Below are 20,141 nucleotides of genomic sequence, written 5' to 3'. Positions count from 1 at the left end.
AGACTCAATAGAGGACAGGACGTCTGTGCCTTTAATTGCCCTGCTCTCTTTTGAGTCTGGAAACCTTAAAGAGAAACCAGCAGACCCTTTGTTTAATTTCCAAGCAAAGGGTCTGCTGGTTTCTCTTTAAGGTTTCCAAACTCAAAAGAGAGCAGGGCAATTAAAGGCACAGAAGTCCTGTCCTCTATTGAGTCTGGAAACCCTACGGGGGTGAACACTGTGGGTTAAACCACAGAGCCTAGGGCTTACCGATCAGAAGGTCGGCAGTTCGAATCCCCACAAAGGGGGTGAGCTCCTGTTGCTTGGTCCCAGCTCCTGCCAACCTAGCAGTTCAAAAGCACGAAGTGCAAGTAGATAAATAGGTACCACTCCGGTGGGAAGGTAAATGGTGTTTCTGTGTGCTGCTCTGGTTCGCCAGAAGTGGCTTTGTCATGCTGGCCACATGACCCGGAAGCTGTACGTCGGCTCCCTCGGCCAATAAAGCGAGATGAGCGCTGCAACCCCAGAGTCGTCCATGACTGGACCTAATGGTCAGGGGTCCCTTTACCTTTTTTAATGGCTTGCCACACTTGTATTCTGGCCATTTATTTATTTAAAATACTCGTACCCTTGCCTTTGTACCATATGCTACAGTCCACCTATGCAGAAGCCAGAGGTTTCTACATATTCCCTCACACACACAGCCCTCAAGCCAGGCAAGCATGAGGCATTCTCACAGCTCAGTGGCAGATTCGAAGTATGGCAAAAGTCCAATGTGGAAGGAAACCACTGAGGGGTGAAGACTAGAGTGGCTAATTATCCTGTGGAAATTCCTGGGGGCCCAATAGAGAAACGAGGACCCCATTTGGCCAACGGCACCTGAGGTTCTTCACCTAATATCCTGCAACCCTACTCTAGCAAGCAATTTCCTTCTCTGTGATCTCTCTATCTCTATCTCTCTCTTGCATAGGAATCAGCTTAAACCCTTCCTTTTCCAAATAAAAGTGTTGTTGTTGTTGTTGTTGTTGTTGTTGTTGTTGTTGTTGTTGTTGTTGTTGTTGTTGTTATTATCATGCCACCTATCTGACTGGGTTCTCCCAGCCACTCTGCAGATTCCAAAAAATTAAAAACATTAGCACAGTAAAATATCAAACATTAAAAACTTCCCTGTACAGGGCTGCCTTCAGATGTCTTCTAAAAATCAGATAGTTGTTCATCTCCTTGACATATGATGGGGGGCATTCCACATGGCAGGCGCCACTACCAAGAAGGCCCTCCGCCTGGTTCCCTGTAGCTTCACTTCTCACAGTGAGGGAACTGCCAGAAGGGCCTCAGAGCTGGACCTCAGTGTCTGGGCTGAACAATGCGGGTGGAGACATTCCTTCAGGTATACAGGGCTGAAGCACACTTACTAGGGAGTAAGTTCAATATAACTCAGTGGCACTTAGTTTTGAGTAATAAAGTTTAGAACTGTGTTGTACAAGTTGATAGGTTTCAGTGAAAATATTTCATCATTGATCATCTTGTTGAAATACCAAAAGACATGAGGATCATGCCATTTTATGAAGTATCCAGTATCCAGGGAGAGTAATAACAAGAAACAGGTGAATTCATTTATTACCGGTATATTGCTACTTTCTTGCTCTTCCAGAATGGATCATTCTGCTTTATAATTTAAAATCTTAGTGAAAGCTGCTTTAGCAAGTGTCAAGTTATACATTTAAACAAACAAAGCCTTCAATGAATAATTACTCCAAATATTGCAAATTACTGTTTGAGGCGTTGGATTTGTGAACTCATCCATCTGCAGCACAATGCCACAGCAAGTTCCATTCTTCCCACCCAGTCAAAGACAAATGGTTTTAGAAGAGTTTAGGAAGGGGGAAATGATATCCCAGGTAATCTCTCCTAAATAAGAATGCTAAAAAAAAAGTAGGAAGGTGTATTTGATGTACAGTCTGCCACTCTGCTACACAAAACATAGTTCATCGTATTTGTAGGTTCATCTCTTTTCGGAAGAGAAAGTATGAGTTTTCCAAAGAATTTCAGAACATAGTTTTCTACGTGGGTGGAATCCAACACTCACCCAACAAGATCTGCTCACACTGTGGGACTTTACCTTCACCTACAAACTTCTAAAAGGTAGGAGCAGAAAGAACCATGTCCACATTAATGTTCAAAGCCAGAGCTTTCCACACTGTGTGTCGCGACACATTAGTGTGTTGGCTGCAGTGTGTTGGTGTATCACGCAAACACTCCCAGGGCTGGGAGGCTTAGTTTAACCTCCCCGCTAGTAAAACTGAATTGGGTAAAGGTAAAGGGGCCCCTGACCATCAGGTCCAGTCGTGTCCGACTCTGGGGTTGCAGCACTCATCTCGCTCTATAGGCCGAGGGAGCCGGCGTTTGTCCGCAGACAGCTTCTGGATCATGTGGCCAGCATGACAAAGCTGCTTCTGGCGAACCAGAGCAGCGCACGGAAACGCTGTTTACCTTCCCACCGGAGCGGTCCCTATTTATCTACTTGCACTTTGATGTGCTTTCGAACTGCTAGATGGGCAGGAGCTGGGACCAAGCAACGGGAGCTCACCCCATTGCAGGGATTCGAACCGCCGACCTTCTGATCAGCAAGCCCTAGACTCTGTGGTTTAACCCACAGCGCCACCTGGGTCCCGAATTACTATATCACAAAATGATGCATGTCTAAAGAGTGTGTCACCAAGATGAAAAGTTTGGAAAGCTGTGCGGTAGGCACTGAAGTATAGATTATTGCTACATCCTGTAATGCATAAAGTTATTCCCTGTGGGAAACCTAATAACACTGGAATGGGAAGGAGTCCCAGTCCAGACTCCCCCTATGAGACTTCATCCTTCTGTTGTTACCTAGGAAACACAAAATCCCACTGTACATTTTCCTGCTCTGGGGGCTTTCACATGAACGTCCTAAAGAGGGTAATTTTAACCAGTTTCCTGAAAAAGGGTGCGTAAGTGGCCACTAAATGGGCCTTCTGATTATGGCAGCACCCTCAGCAGAGCCTCTTGGGATTAACTTGAAAGTACAGCATATGACAGAAGAAAGAAAAGCATTACTTTGATGAACCAGTGCCTAAGTGACACAGGACTGAGATTTCACAAAAAGCTCTTCGCACAATCACCATAAACCACTTAAGGTACCATATCAATATTGCCTTTTAGGCTACCGTAGTCCAAATTAAGAACCTGGCTGTTGCATTCTGGACCAAACAGCCTTTCAATTGCAACCTCAAATTAATGCAGGTATGAACACTTTATATACTGAAAGTAATTAGATGAATATAATTTACGGATGAAAATCAAATTGTCAAAAAGGCAATCCGCTATTGCATAGCCTGTTTTTTTTTATGAATGCTGCAATACATAAGTTTTTAGAATACTGTTCCGCACATTAACAAGATGAATTGATATGTAACAATTTTTATTGCTTTAATAATCTGCGTATAAACAAATAGGTTCTGCAGAACAATTCACTGTGTTATTCTAAGTCTGCGATACGAAGTTGCCACATTGCTCAGAAAAAAACACCCTGTTGTTTTTATACATAAGCATAGGAGAGTTTTGAATTGTATTGTTTTATTTGCTATGGAAAAGATGCACAAAGACAGCAAATGGCTTTACCATTTACTAGCACATTAAGTAAGGTTGAAACAATCTCATTAGCAAAGTATTTAGCCAAGAAGGAGACTACCATTCTGTCTCAGGCCAATGGTCTATCAAATCTAACCTCACCAATGAATTTCCTAGTTTTCCAAGCCAGGAAACCATGCTTCTGTAAAGCAGCCAACAAATGCAAAGGCTTGTTAATTTCCTATTGATGAACCATGCGAATGAAGGGATTTGAGCCACTTGGGTATCATCTAGTTTCCTTAAAATACTGCTTCCCTCCAGAATTTCAGTGTGTGCAAGTGCTTGCTCTGGCTTTTTGGCAGACAGATGGGAAGGCCATGAAAACCTCTGTGCTCCTTTGACATCCATCACCATCTTCCTCCCATCAGACTCCGTGAAGCCACAATGAGAAATGTCAGAGGCTGAAGGCAGCAGCTGGGCCTTCAAGGAACAAAGCTAAACATCAAAGTTATTCCTGGCTGCCTTTTATTCCTCTACCAGACTCCCAGATGCTTCGTGTATACCCCGAAAGAATAACCTAAAAAACAACAATGCCCAAGGGACGCACTAAGTTGAAGGAACAGTTGGTATCCATAAACAGTGACAGTCATTTCGCAAGGAAACCTGCCCTGAATTTTGAAGGAGACACGTACAGGGAAAACCTAACAATGGGTTATAATCTCTCTCTTTCTCTCTCTCTCTCTCTCTCTCTCTCTCTCTCTCTCTCTCTCTCTCTCTCTTTCTCTCTCTCTCTCTCTCTCTCTCTCTCTCTCTCTCTCTCTCTCTTAACTCCTGCCCAGTTTTTTTTTCGTTTTTTGTTTTGTCCTGTAATGCCCCATGAAAAGCAGGGTGGCAATCATATTAAGAATACTTTCTGGGTTTGTCACACACACACACATATATCCTGTTTGCTGCAGCAAGCCAAAAGAAGAAGAAGCATTTCCATGTTACATAGTTTGCCAATATTGAGAGGAAGGTAGGGATGGGAGATCAATTAGATTCAGTTCGCATTTAAAGGTGAATCTAACTAATTCACATTTTCCAAAGCAATACAGGGATCGAACCACAGCCATCCCTCAAGATTCGCACTTTTCCAAATGTTGCCAGCCAGAGAAAGGCATACGATAGGGTAAAGTGTGCAAGGAAAGGCATTAGTGAAAATAACATACTGAAACATAATATATTAGGGAGGATCACTTTGCAAAACTGTGTATTAGGCAAAATTACATAGAGTCGTACCTTGGACCTCAAACGCCTTGGCTCCCGAACAAATCAGCTCCCGAACGATCGAAACCCGGAAGTTTGACTTCTGGTTTTTTAATGTTCTTTTTGGAAACTGAACGTCTGACGGGGCTTCCACAGCTTCTGATTGGCTGCAGGAGCTTCCTGCAGCCAATCAGAAGACGTGCTTCAGTTTCCAAATGTTTTGGAAGTCAAATGGACTTCCAGAATGGATTCCGTTTGACTTCCAAGGTATGACTGTACAAGCAATTTGCACTAAAATGCTGCTGAATTTTCATGCAGACTTTTTCCATTTCTTTCTTCTTCTTTTTTTAAAGGCACTAAGTGATGTGGAAAGGTGGAAAACTGAACTTAAGGTTGGAAAAATGAGGTACTGAAAGAAACCAGATATGCCTATCCCAGTCTAATTTGAGAGAGAACCAGATTCCTTGGTGTTCCTGCAAGGTCTCCCAGTTGGTTGAATTCCTCCAGAGGTAAGGATTTATCTAAAGCAATAGCTAATAGTAAGTTTGACCTTACGCCAAACACCTCTTCCCCCCCGCCCCTCCAGACAATATCACTTAAAAACTCTGCTTCTTGTCACATCTCCTCTGCCTGCCCATACTTGTCATCTGAGCAAACAAAACAAGATAGCCCTGCTGGGTCAGGCCAATGGCCCATCTAGTTCAGCATCCTGGTCTCACAGTGGCCAACCAGTGGGAAGCCTCTGAGCTGGACGTTGAGTGCAGCAGCAATCTGCCAACTCGTGATTCCCAACAGCTGCTGTTCAAGGCATACTGCCACTCTGTCAGTGGAGGCAGACCTTAGACATGGTGGCTTGTAGCCACGGATAGCCTGGGTCCTCCATGAATTTTTCTAATCCGCTCTTAAACCCATCTACAGTCTAGGGGATAAAAGCCACAGCACTCATGCAATTCTCGGGTCCTACAACAACCTCTTAGCAAACAACTTCTTTCCCAACTTACACAAATCACGGACGGTTACCAAGCAGAGAAAATATCCATTCCTATGACAGCGCTTTTACAATAAACATTCAAATACTGACATAACCTTTCCTTTCTACTCTATGTCAAGCACAGCAACTTGTCCGTTTCAGCTTTATTCAGAGCCTCTTCTTATCCATTCTAATACTGTACTGAAAGGGGCCTCTTAACTGCTCGGTATTTGGCAATTGTGATTTTTGCCAATAATAACAGATACTGAAAACATTTTTGTTTGTTTGTTTCAAGGTCTACAGCTCTCCTTAAAATGCTGAATGCAAGAAACTGTGGGATACCACATCAGGCGACTGGTCCACCTAACTCGGTACTGTCTACTGTGAAGAACTGACAGCATCTCATCAGGGTCTCAGGCAGAGATGCGCTGCTACCTGGTGCCTTTTTATGCGCATATTCAGGGGGAGAATTGAACCCATGACCTTCTGCATTCAAAGCATGCACTCTTCCCCTGAAGGATGGCACCTCGCCAAGCTCAGCCTTTAGATGTTACCCTACAAAATGAGAGCTGAAGAAAAGAAAACACTATCAACAAATAATTACTTTGCAGGCAAAATAGGAACATGTGGAAGGAAAAATATATATGTTAAATCAGCATGCCACTGTAATCTCTGGGACATCTGTCACGGTAGGTTCACAAACACAAAGGCAGCCATTGGTGTGCCTTATGGATTTATTATATTCTGCAGAATCTGGCCTAATCTTTCCAAACCACGTTTAACAACTGTCAAGTGTGCAGCAGATGCCCTATAGAACAGGCATGTCCAACAGGAAGATCATGATCTACTGGTGGATCACTGGACGCCTGTGGTAGACCACTGTTAGATCATTGGCTCCGCCCAAAGAAGCTTTCGTAAAAAAAGGTTCAACATTTTACCTTACCTTCTGCCTGAAAAAAAGCTCAACAACTTTGACCTGAACCCAAAAAAAGGGAGATAGATCACCGCCAGTTTTTAACTCTGTGAGTAGATACCGGTAGCAGTCTCTTGGGATTTGGTCACGCCTGCCCTAGAATACACAGGACTTCTAACCATGTTGAAGTGTTTTTGTATCTACACTGCTTGGCACCATAGGAAAGCCAAGGTGGTGGAATAGCAAAGACCTGCTCACTCATCCCCTAAAACACACCAACTAGGACAATGAGACTGAAGTGGGCAACAGTGCTGGAAAGATGCAGTGCTGGGAAGATGGCAAGGGTTTCATTTCCCAAACCCCTGCACGGAGGGAAAACTTGCCACCACATTGTACCTGAATTACTCATCCTTTATGAAGCCACTATAGTGTAATGTCCCAGGTTATCTGATCCTACCGTAGCTATGTAGTCAACATGAGCCACAACGTTTTGCCAAACCACTTACAAGAGTGCCAGAGGCACTGACCAGGACGGATCATTGCATTGCTATTCTTATTTCTAGGAGGGTGGAATTTATAGTGGAAAGAAGTATCTTGATGGACACATGCGATGGTTAAAAAGGGAAAAGCTGAAGATAAAGAATGGTTATTGGGAAATATTTATGTGCCTAATGCAAGGCAATCTCATTTCCTTAAGAGGTTGTATACCTGGAGCGAGTAGTTGAAAACGTGGTAACACAAGGAAAGAATTTAACAGTGCCATTAATCCACTGATATAGACAGATCGAGCAAACAAAACGGACAGCCTGTGAAGGACTGCGAGGGGCTGCCTCCCTGCATCCTGTGCCTCTCACCTGGTTAGAGACAGAATCGGGGCACCAGTCCACAGGCAGCTTCGCTTTCGCCATAGAGTGGACTGTTAAGGTAGATAAAAAAAACAGCCAGGACGGGACACAGATTTTGGCCTTGAGGTTTTAGAACTTCTTATAACTTAGGAGGAAGGGAAGTGGCTGGCTGGAGTTCTGGCAGGGCAAATAACCTTGCAAAGAGGGAGTCTGGAATGGCAGGCAGGCAATGGGGAGAGGTATACAATTGCACACTGTGCTTGACTGCTTCCCAGGCCAGGATACGGACTGGAAGAAGGCTGGAGGAACATGGCGGCCTTGTGAGCTGCAAGCTCCTCTGCCTGAAGAATAGCGTACTCCTGAGCTCCTGAAAGGGGTAAGCACAGACACAGACCTCATTCCTGGGCCTCAATCCCTGGGGAGGTAGGATAGTCTCAGAAAGGAAGAACAGAGGTTTCTTTCTGTCTGCAGACTGGCGCTAGGGAAAACAGAGGTAAAGCTGCCAGACTATATTCATGGACAGGAGTGCAAGCTTGGCCCCACGACAGCGGGTACCTGGCGCCGTGGATGCCATGCAGCGTGCACGTCCCTGGCACCAAAATTTGTGGGGGCCCGGCCCCTTCATGGGGAATTTTGTGGGTGCCCCAGGGAGTTGGCACCTATGTTCATGGAATGCCAAAGTGCTCTTGAGTAGAATTCACTGGCTGACCATTGCAGGAGGGTTTCTAAAACCCTTATCCGGTGAGGCTACCTTAACACTCAGGGGGGAGGTATCTACAGCTTTCTTGAAGGTCACTGCCAGAGTGTACTGTAATGCCTAATCCCATGATAAAACTGTGAGCTGATGGAGTTATACTCCCTCTGAAGGAGCAGGTATGTAGCTTGGGGGAATTTCTGGATCCTTTGCTATCGTTTGAGGTTCAAGTGGCCTTGGTGGCTCGGAGTGCCCCCCATCAGCTTCGGCTGGTGGCCCAGCTGGGCCTTATCTGGACAGTGGCCTTTCTGCAGTGGCTCCGTTTGTGGAATGCTCTTCCCCAGGGAGGTTCGGCTGGTGCCTTCATTAAACACCTTTAGGCGCCAGGCAAAAACATTCCTCTTCAAACAGGCCTTTGGCTGATTGACATCTGATGCCCCTTTTAAATGTGTTTGTGGGAGGAGTTAAAAAGGAGGTTATTGGTTTGTTTTTGTTTGTTTATTTTCATTTTATCATGATTTTTGTGCTTTTATGTTGCATTTTTATGTTGTGCACCACCCTGAGATCTTCGGGTGAAGGGCTGTAAACAAATTTAACAAATGAATAAATAAAAGTTAAGGACAGATAGCATCGGGAATGGGGGCGGGGGGGAAGAGAAATAAGTACAGTATCTGGAAAATTGAGCATACAGAGGAGCAAGGAAAGCACATTTTAGCTGATCTAGAGAACAATCGCAGCTGCTAGAACTGTCTGAAATAGAAAGATCATTAGCATTTACAAAGCAGAAGTACTTTGAATTTGGAAATAAATTAGTGAAGCAATTAGCCCACGGTGCAAAGATTAATAATCCCTCCAGTGTGTTTGAAATGCGGTTTCGGAACAAGGCAGGGTGGGAGGGCATGTCTTGATAGCGGGTTGTTTTAGCAAACTACTGTTTTCCCCAAATTCAAATGCAATGGGAACTGTGGTTTGCTTAAAAGGCAGACAGGGGTGCTTCCGATCTCTTTCCTCATTGCTACAGAGCAGGAAGGGAGGGAGGAGCTCATTCACATGGCAGGAAGCCATGATTTCCTGTCACAACTGGGTTGGTTCACTGCGTGATGAGGATGATGTTAAAATTTCTGAGAGCTCCACAAGCAGCCAATCAACGCTTGTGGTGATAATTTCTGCATGAAGGCTGTTTACTTCATAATCCATTCATATTTATAAACAAGCGTTTTCTACCGGTGCCCTGCTGAACTGAAGCAGAAAGCTTTTCCATCTGAAGACTGTATAAACTTCCTAACCTCCATTTCCTTAAGAAATAACATATGAAAAGAAAAGAGGAAAGGGGAAGAGAAAAGGATAATTATGCCCTTTATTTTAACTAATACTTGGCATCATTGCTCCCACATCCTTTTCCTCTGCCAGTGTTAAGCAAACGGCCAAAATCACGCCTGGGCGGAAATCTTGTGTTGAATATTTACAAAAACAAACTGTAAACAAATCAATACATTAGCAGGATTGTTGTAAAAAAACGTGCAGTTGCTAAAACATATATGAAATAGATGAGGGAAAGTAGAAATAGATTTAACTGGGAAACGCAGTGGGGAAAAGAGAGTACAGTGGAACCTCGGTTTATGAACACCTCGGTTTATGAATTTTCGGTTTATGAACGCCGCAGACCCATCTGGAACGGATTAATTCATTTTCCATTACTTTCAATGGGAAAGTTTGCTTCAGTTTATGAACGCTTCAGTTTATGAACAGACTTCCGGAACCAATTACACCCATGCTTCAGTTTATGAACGCTTCAGTTTAAGTACTCTGCGGACCCATCTGGAACGGATTAATCCACTTTCCATTATTTTCAATGGGAAAGTTTGCTTCAGTTTATGAACGCTTCAGTTTATGAACAGACTTCTGGAACCAATTGTGTTCATAAACCGAGGTACCACTGTAAATTTAAGGAACCGCAGAAAGAAGGGGAAGGAAGTTGAGGTTTAACATGTAACGATGACATTTTCACTGTTTGAAATGCTTATTTGTTATAAATGAAAATAAATAAATAAAATTACACATGGACTTTATTCCATGGTTCTTCTGTGAACACATTGGAGGGATGTCTTCTCCTATGCAGAGTGCTAAGATCTCACAATGCAAATGGCATTTTCCCTGAATGCCGCCTCTTCATAATACATCACAGAAACAGGCAGCGTGTCAAAGGAGCACACACACCCCTCCTTTATGTGATTCGGGGTTTCTTTCGATAACAAGCTGTCACTATGCTACCTTCCATATATTTCAATCTGCTGCATCAAAGCAAATTCTCCCGTTTTTGACACATTCAACGCCCTTCTGCTTGCAATCATGCTTGCTTCTCTCACTGTCAATTTAATTGTAGGTTTACATATCTAAGGAATACGGATTAATTTGTGCCTACTGTTTGGCTTTGAATCCAGGATCAAATGAAGTCTTAAGGTTTGTGGGTTGTTTTTTTTACGTCTCAAAGTGCAGGAACAGAAAAAGAAAAGCCTTGTGATGCAGTCAAAAGAGTTAATGTGAAAGCACTAGGACAGCTTTTCCCAACCTGACGCCCTAACTATGTTCTTGGACTACAGTTCCCATCTGCGCCAGCCAGCATGGTCAATGGTCTGGTAAGATGGGATACTTAGTCCTGGAGAAACACCACACTGCGGGAAGCTGTACGTCCTAGGAAATAGGAGATAGAGCCATAAAATCCGGAGAATATATAGCTCTGGTTTAAAACCTTATCCGGCACATACTCAAGCAAGCGGGAAAATATCATCCCTGAATTTACTGTGCTTTAAATTAGTCCTAAAATATTATGGGGATTTTGCACAGCATATGCAAGGCTGCGCTCTGTGTTATCTGCTGCTGTAACATTTCTGACACTGTTTATTTAAAACGCCTGTGCCAAGGACCGTGGCAATGGGCTAGAGCACTAAAAACAAAATCCTTATAAATGGATTTCGTGGAGGTGATGGATAGATGATAGATAGATAGATAGATAGATAGATAGATAGATAGATAGATAGATAGATATAGATATGCAGCTAAGGAAGATTCTAATTTTAAAACACTTAGCCAATTTCAATTTCAATTTCTTAATGCTCCCTTTCTTTGCTCCTGCAAACAGCGGTCACAGGCTGCAAGTCAATTTGGTTTTGCAAGTTCACCCCGCTGAAAAACAGCTCGACTTTATTGTTATTAGGCTGCTGTCAACCAGTAGAAAGAGCTTCAAAGTGCTTGAACATTGCTGGAACATTACGTACACGATACACTTAAAGAGAATCAGTACTGAAATGTGGACTCTTATCTCTTACAGCCTTAAAACAAAAATGCTCTTTCCAGTGGAAATTATGAGCAAGCATTTCACCCTATCGTTGATTAAAATCCAGCAGGATAGCCAGGAACTACGCACTATGGTTTGGGGGCTTCCAGTTTAAATTTAGGTCCACTAAGCCACACTTCCAGCAATTAGCTCCCAACACCAGTAATAATAATAATAATAATAATAATAATAATAATAATAATTTATTATTTATACCCCGCCCATCTGGCTGGGTTCCCCCAGCCACTCTGGGCAGCTTCCAACAAAATATTAAAATACAGAAATCCATCAAACATTAAAAGCTTCCCTAAACAGGGCTGCCTTGAGATGCCTTCTAAAGGTCTGGTAATTGTTGTTCTCTTTGACCTCTGTTGGGAGGGCGTTCCACAGGGCGGGTGCCACTACCGAGAAGGCCCTCTGCTTGGTTCCCTGTAACTTGGCTTCTCGTAGCGAGGGACCCGCCAAAAGGCCCTCGGCACTGGACCTCAGTGTCCGGGCAGAACGATGGGGGTGGAGACACTCCTTCAGGCTGTGCAGCATTTGCCTTCAGTATTATCACCATAATCATACACCTGAAGCTGACTTACACAGAGGCCTGGTTTGCACAACATGGTGAGCTGTGTTATGGCTATGCAAATGTACTGGCTCCCAAGAGCATCTTTCACCTGCTTTGCTCTTCCTTGATCCTTTAGATCAACTTAACTGCTAAGCCAAGGTTTAGTGCAGGCATCCCCAAACTTTGGCCCTCCAGATGTTTTGCACTACAATTCCCATCTTCCCCAACCACTGGTCCTGTTAGCTAGGGATCATGGGAGTTGTAGGCCAAAACATCTGGAGGGCTGCAGTTTGGAGATGCCTGGTTTAGTGCGTTGTCTAAACCCAGGTTCGTGGGTTCTTTTCTCCTTAACCACAAGCTGTAGCCAAGAACAAGCTTTGGCCCCCATCCCAATTCCCATTTTTGGCAGCCACTCCACACCGCTATCACATATTCAGAACTACTGCAACCCCCGTGTCCTTTTCCAATGTCCTACCACCAAACCAAGTATTTCCCATCCTATCCTTTTGTAATGGGGTTCTTGCTTTTTGCCTAAATGCAATATTTTTCATTTAAGCCTGGTTTTCCATTCTGTTGTGGTCAATTTGAATTCTATTCCTCTCTCCTTCATCCAAGTTGTCCATTAAAATGTTGAAGACTATGGCGCCTGGGGCAGACCCATGCAGCAACCCACCACCTAAAGCCTCCTTCCAACATGAGGAAGATCCACTGGCAACCACTCTCCAACTAGCTCTGAGTCCACCTGACAGTCTTATCATCTCGGCCATATGGAACTACGGGTATGCACATGCAAACACAACGCACCAAAGATCCAGTCTTAGAATCTGAGATCTTTCTGCTTCGATTACTTATTTGTTTCGGTTTGTGTGTTACCTCCTGCCAACGGCTCAGGGCAAACTATTGCACCAAAACTAAAATCCCATACAACTAATCTGAAAGATACAGCGGTAGCTCTGTGAACGCAATCCGTTCCGCGGAGGGGTTTGCTTGCCGAGGCGTTCACTCGCCAAAGGCACGCTCCTACACATGCGCTAAGCGCCAGTAGAATGCTTCTGAGCACACACACGCTGCGCAGATCGCGTCTGCGCATCAGACACCGTGGAACCCGGATGTAAACACTTCCGGGTCCGCGGCATTCGTAAACGGAGGTTTTCTTAAACGGAGATAGTCGTAAACCAAGGTTCCACTGTACGCCAATTCTATCTTGCACATGGCAGCCTATTTGTAGTCGGCACGTATGCTGCTACCCTTCCTTGTGTGCTCTTGCCTTCACACTCTGTTGCAAGACTTTGAGGGGTAAGAAACACACTGAGGTCAGGAAAAAGGAATTTTTTTAATAAGCAGGAATCAGTACGAAAGGGGGGAGGCCACTGTCCCACAAATTACTCTAAGAGCCACTATTTATTCTACAATTCTGAGAGCACTTTGGGATGAAGATCATCCTCTTTACAATTTCCCTATCAAGAAAAGGAAAGCAAGAGCAAGGATACAGGCTGCCTACCATATATTAAGCAAAACAGAAACATCGTCACCTACTCTCACCCCCATCCACCCTCCCATCCCCTATCTACCTTGTTTTCCCTCTTTCTTCTTAGTGTCTTAACAAATGAAACTGATTTGCAAAAACGATACATGTTAAAATATGAGTGACACTGCACACACCTTTGTGATTCAAGAAATCTTAAGAAATCTCAAGAAAATAAAATAAAAAATATTTTTTTAAAAAAAGAGAGAGCAATGTGGGGCTAGAACCCAAATCCAAGCCTACTCCTATAAAAGATAATCATCCTCAAATCACATAGATGGGTCCAATCATTTTTTGCAGGAGACTCGCACAACTTGAGACCCACCATGGTAGGGCAGCCCATGTATTGTGGTCTGCAGGCACACAGGTACGCACACACACACAATCCTGTTTTGCACACAGAGAAGAAGCAGAAACAGATTTATTGAACTTGGAGCCACCCCAGCTTGGTTCGTGGACTGCCTTTGGTTTGATGAGTCAACAAATTGTGACAGCGTAGGGTGTAGATGTGTCTTTAGACATGTTCTTGCAAGCATTTTTAATATAGCTCAATAACTATTAATAAGTGGAACTGTGGCTTTGACACATAGAACATCATTTGTACTTGGTTTTATGAGTGCTCTCTTTCAAATATAAAAACCAACCAGATTACAATGCATTTTTTATTTTTTAAAAAGACAGGCTTTTTTTTTCCCCAGGCTCAGTGATTCTATGAAGCAACCTCAAAACATTCACTTCAAGCAAATTTCCAAAGAACACCATTTCCCTGCTTCTACTTTTCTGTATCATGAAGAAAATCAGTTGGAGAGAAAGCTGACTTTATTCTCCCAGGTACAAAGAACATCTAAGGTCCTCCCTCCCAGAATGAATGAGCACTCATCCCAATTTGCTTGCAGGGGTGTGAGATGAAATTGCATCAAGCTAGTGTTATTCCACACTTTCCATCGTTATTTTCCCATCACTTTCCCTACTGCAAAACAACAGCAGCAGCTTCTCGAAGCACCAGGAGCGCTAAACTTTGTATTACAAAAGTGTGATCATCCCTGGAAAGATTTGCTCTGTTACTACTGGGAGTAAAATCCATTCTTCCCAAACCCTTGGCAAAATGCCAAGGAGCCTCTGAAGAATTCGGCGAAAGTGATACTTTATTATTGTGCCAGGGGAGGAAACGAATCTGAGGAAATAAGAGACCAGAGAGAAGCGGAGCGCTGACTCACAAATAAAAATGTAAATTGAATCCCTTCAGTTCATTTTCCCTCTCACCTCACGTAGTCTTCCTCCTCCTCCTCCTTCCCTCCCCAACTGCCTTCACCTGAAATCAGCAGCTGGAGAGGCTGCTTAAAATGCAGGTGTCAATTCTAGAGGGAGGAGACACAGATTGGAAATGCTATTTTGCAAGCATGGTGATGCCATCATTATGGGGACATACTTCATGGCTGCCTTTGTCTTTCCTCTGCCTCCTTCCAATGGCTTTTAAACTTTTTTTTTAAAGGTATATCATGTTTGAAGCTTAACAAACGCCAGCTGTTGCCAAGTCCATGGGGTAGCACTTTTGAAACTGAAGTGTTCCACATTTGCCTTGTAAACTTTGGCCTGAACACCTGTGCATAATCCAGGTCCAACTCATTCTGATGCAGAATCTTCAGTATAGGGAAGGAAAAAACCATGCACCCTTTGGATTTTCTACTGCAATTGTCGCTCAAAATGTACCTAGCCCCCCTCAAAAGCACTCCCCAGGCCTTTCCTGGTACATAAAATGGGCAGGTTAAAAATCTTATGGCCAGCATCGTTCTGCAAACTAGACATTTTATAGGTGGAGCGCCACTTCAAATGCAGAATCCGCACACTTTTCTTTTTTCTTTTTGTATAAGCTTTATTAATTTCTCTCTTTAAAAACATAAACACTTAACATACACACACACTTTTACAGACAAAAAGAAGAATACATCTGAAGATCTAATCACATAACCAAAAATGCCATCACAAAACAAAAACCAAAAACAAGAATAAAAACAAAAAACAAAAATTAGAAAAAGTAAAATCATTCATTTATATCTTCTTTTAACTGACTTCCAATTATTCTCTCTGTAATCTATGTATTCACCTTATTGTATCGTATCACACAACTTTTATCTTCCGTTTATTATAATCTTCCCTTAAATTCAATTTAGGTTCAATCTTAGTCTGCCATTAGGATTTAGATATGCCATTATTCTTTATGTACTCATCAAATATCCTCCATTCCTTTTTCATTTTTCGTTTCGTTTGTCCTCTAATTCTTCCAGTAAATTTTGCTAGCTGCAAGTATTCCTTCATTAAAACTTGCCAGTCTGTCGTACTGGGTTAGTTTTTGTTTTTCCAATTCCTCGCAATCAGGACTCTTGCTGCCACAATTCCATACATCAACAGTGTTCTATTTGGGGTTTTAATGTCTTCTGGTATTATATTTAATAAGAACATTTCTGGTCTTTTTTTAATCGTACATTTTAACATTTTCTTAAGTTCTTCATAGATGTTATTCCAAAACCTACATGTTCCCGGACATTTCCACCACATATGCATTTGAGTTCCTAATTCGGCATCACACCTCCAGCACTTAGGTGATTTATTCTTGTACATCTTGGCTAGCTTTTCTGGTGTTACATACCACAGGTACATCATCTTTAAGATGTTTTCTCTTAAATTATAACAGGCGGTAAATTTTAAATCCACCCTCCACAGCCTTTCTGCACATTTTTCTTTTAGGGGAAAGAAAATCATGTTTCTAGCCGTTGCGACTGCAGGGAGGGGAAACTGGACAGTGGTCTGGAAAAACACAGGAAGCGATCCTCATAGGATCTCCAGTGGTCCTAACTGTTTGAATTTTCAATTTCTGGCTGATGCCGAATCTCAGTACAGAAAGCTGGCCACGTGGACCACATAACTCGTGCTTGTTTTCGTCTGCCCCATGGAATAATGGGAGAGTCTGTGTAGGCTGACTGTCATGCCCCCCTCTCCAAGACAAAAACCTTGCTCTATTTCACAAATGGCTTGTGAAGAGAAATGCATCCCATGTACGAGCTGCTATAGCAACAGGAGGTAAAGAAGAGCCATTTCCCACTGTCGGAGTGACCTTGGGCTTCTCTCTCCCTCCCTCTCTCTTTCTCTCTGCCTTCCCCAGGTGCTTCAGTTCTCACCGGCACAAGGAGGACAATAGCGCTGAGAGCACACAAATATTCCAGAAGCTCCGGTGCTGAATTAGTAAGATTTCTTAGTGCTTCAGATGGAACAAAGAAGGGATGTGCTACAGCTGGGGGGGGGGCACACAGCTATTTCTTTTCTTCAAAAGGTTGGACTCCTCCACTCACCCGTTCTCCATCTACACCGCATAGAACATTAAGAATCCACTCTAAAAAAGCCAGATCTTGACAGCCAAGATTTTAAAAGGGAATTCAAACCCTTTTCGAGCTATGTTTGGTGGCTCATGATAATACAGGGCTGCTGGCTTATTCTGGTTTGTCATGCACAATATCCAAGCACTCCCTCTTTGCTCGCTTCTCGACACAAGCAGAAGGAACCAGCCAGAAAGCTGCCATCAAGCTTGGCTTCTTGTGGAGTCCGAACCCAGATTCATAAGCCTACAGCAAACTATGGCGCAAAATGGGTTAGAGATCTTAGCTCAGTGATGGCGAACCTATGACACGCGTGTCAGACGTGACACGCAGAGCCCTCACTGCTGGCACGCGCCCCATCGGCCCATTCGCGCTCTTGTCGTTGTTGTTGTTGTTTTCCCATTTGTTCTCCTGCTCCTCCTACAGCTTGTTTCTACTAGAGCTTGTCTCCACTACAGCTTGTCTCCGCTGTTAAAACCCCAGATCCTTTGTTGTTGTTGTTGTTGTTGTTGTTGTTGTTGTTGTTGTTGCTAGTAGCCAGAGATTGATTTTTAACCCTTTCTGTGCTGTTTTTCTGGCGCTTTGGCAGACTATGATTGGGTGTAACGGCGTTCATTTTTTAACCCGTTCTGTGCTGGGTTTTTTGGCGCTTTGGCAGACTATGTCGGTGCTGCGTGTTAGTTCCAGTGAATGTATTATTCGTCATTTATTTCTGTTCTCTTTCCCCCCAAAAAAGTGCAGCAGCTTTGGGGCACCCTCCCCCAAAAAATCAAAGCAACTTTTGCACCCCCCAAAAAAACCTCCAAAACTTTGGTCAGCAGCTCCCCCCAGAAAGCTCAACAACTCTGGGCATTTTGTGATAAATAAGGGTTTTTTGGCTTGGTTTGGTTAAATAATTAGTTTTTGGTTCATTAAATACAGTTATGTATTAAAATTATACATTTTTGTTATTTAAACTATAAATATCGTGAAATTATGGGGGTTTTTCTCGAAGTGACACACCACCTGAGTTATGCTTGGTTTTTTGGCGAATTTTGACACACCAAGCTCAAAAGGTTGCCCATCATTGTCCTAGCTTGTCAGGGAGCAAGAAACCACAATCCCTGGTGTAGACACAAAGCTAAGCTGAACTGCAGATTCCTGGTGGGTTTCTCTTTCTCACAACAGGAGAGGGGTGAAGTGCTGCCAGCCAATTGTGACATGCAGACACAGACACACTGTGGTTGAATAAAGATGGTTATTCTCCAATGTACAGACCAGACATCTTTAGCACGCTGCCAATTGGGAAGAAAAATTTCAACCTGATTTTAGTGTACCATTTTTTTCTGTGTGTAAGACGAGGTTTTTTCATTATTAAAAAAATCGTAAAAATTGGGTGTCGTCTTATACACGGGTAGTGTGGGGGGACGGATTATTGGTGGCAGCCGCGAGCAGGATAATGTCAGCGGCAATTGGGCGGGTGATTGGTTGCTGTGTCAAGGCCTGCTGGCGATTGGCTGCTGCGGCAATTGGTCGGGCGATTGGTGGCTGCTGGTGGAGAGCGGGCAGACGATTGGTGGCTTCATTGGGGGTGTGCGTTTGGGTTTGGCAGCGGCGGTCAGGCGAGTGAGCCGTTGTCGGCTCAACAACTCTGGGCAATCTCCCCTCATCATTTCCTTAATTTGGAGTCCCCAAAAACAGGGATCGTCTTATACATGGGGCATGTTATAGACAGAAAAATGCAGTATTTATCCTCGTTTTCTGGCAGAGTAATACAGGTGACCAGCTTACCAAGTGGTTACATGTTCCCTTGTAAATGACAGAAGTGGAATACACACACAGCAAACTGCGCAATCCATTATGGATTAAAGTAACGTAAAATTCAAGCCATTACAACAGAGATGGCTAAGAAAAACAACTCCCCATGTTGGATGGGGCAGATGAGAGTTAAAATTCAACCACATGGGGGGGGGGGCAAAGGCAGAGAAAGGTTGCACATTTAGTCTCTTCTCACTATCATGCTAAATTCAACTGTCTGCTGATAAGGAGAGGAACGGTGTATCACTGCCAGGTTGTGCAAAAAACCGTGACATTTAATAGGATGCTTTGTATTCTACATATGCAAACACAGTGTCAGATTATCAGTTTAATAGGATGGAGGAAAACAAAGAGCAAAACCAAAGTGGATCCTGACCCCCACTCTCTCATCATTACCATCCTTGACTGAAGAGAGTGGCTCTTTTTCTAGATCTCGGTATCGTGAGCTTTCCTAATCTTAATCCATAGCCAATGACAAATGCTCTTTTAGGAACCCAGGAATTAAACGCACATTACCTCATTTTTCCATGCTACTGGCACTTATCAGGCCAGAATCCAGCCCACATTACTATTCAACCATTTGTTTCTGTTGAGCTGTGCACTTTAGTAATAAGCACCCTTTTAACTCCTGTTATCAGAGTTTGTGTATGATTACAGAGTATTGAATTATTGCCCCAGGCATTATCGACCTACAGCAGGCTCCATTAGTCTCTCTTGAAGGCAGGGCTCTCTCCCTGAACATTGGCAAAGCTATAAGACCATCACGTAATTCAAACATCTGGCTGTACGACAAAGAACTGTATGGCCCCTCAAGGGAATCTGCGGCACCTGCTTTACACATGTTGTTGTTTAGCTGTTTAATCGTGTCCGACTCTTCATGACCCCATGGACCAGAGCAGGCCAGGCACTCCTCTCTTCCACTGCCTCCCACAGCTTGGTCAGGCTCATGTTCGTAGCTTCGAGAACACTGTCCAACCATCTCGTCCTCTGCCGTCCCCTTCTCCTAGTGCCCTCCATCTTTCCCAACATCAGGGTCTTTTCCAGGGAGTCTTCTCTTCTCATGAGGTGGCCAAAGAATCTGGCACCTGCTTTGCACATTTTACTTCAGCCGAAATCATTGCAAAACATTTCATCTGAATATATGATAAATAAGACTATAATAAATAATAATAGCTCACCCTGATAGGCCAGCTACAGATCTATTTGCAACCTTTCTTGCCTTGGAATAGATCTTTTATTACAGAATAGCTTGAATCTTTCAGGCCAAGAACTCATCTCCAGTGGCATTATCAGAAGCATCCTTTCTGGTACC

At 43.5% G+C, this 20,141-nt stretch overlaps 1 protein-coding gene across 4 annotated transcripts in view; it reads right to left on the bottom strand.

Moving 5' to 3' along the window:
- SLC39A11 (solute carrier family 39 member 11) overlaps positions 1-20,141 on the bottom strand; it is a 266,928-nt gene that overhangs the window by 214,373 nt on the left and 32,414 nt on the right. The gene's annotated exons all lie outside the window — the stretch shown is intronic.

The sequence above is a fragment of the Zootoca vivipara genome, chromosome 2 (assembly GCF_963506605.1).
Source record: "Zootoca vivipara chromosome 2, rZooViv1.1, whole genome shotgun sequence".
NCBI lineage: Eukaryota > Metazoa > Chordata > Lepidosauria > Squamata > Lacertidae > Zootoca > Zootoca vivipara.
This window is presented reverse-complemented; position numbering and strand designations above follow the sequence as displayed.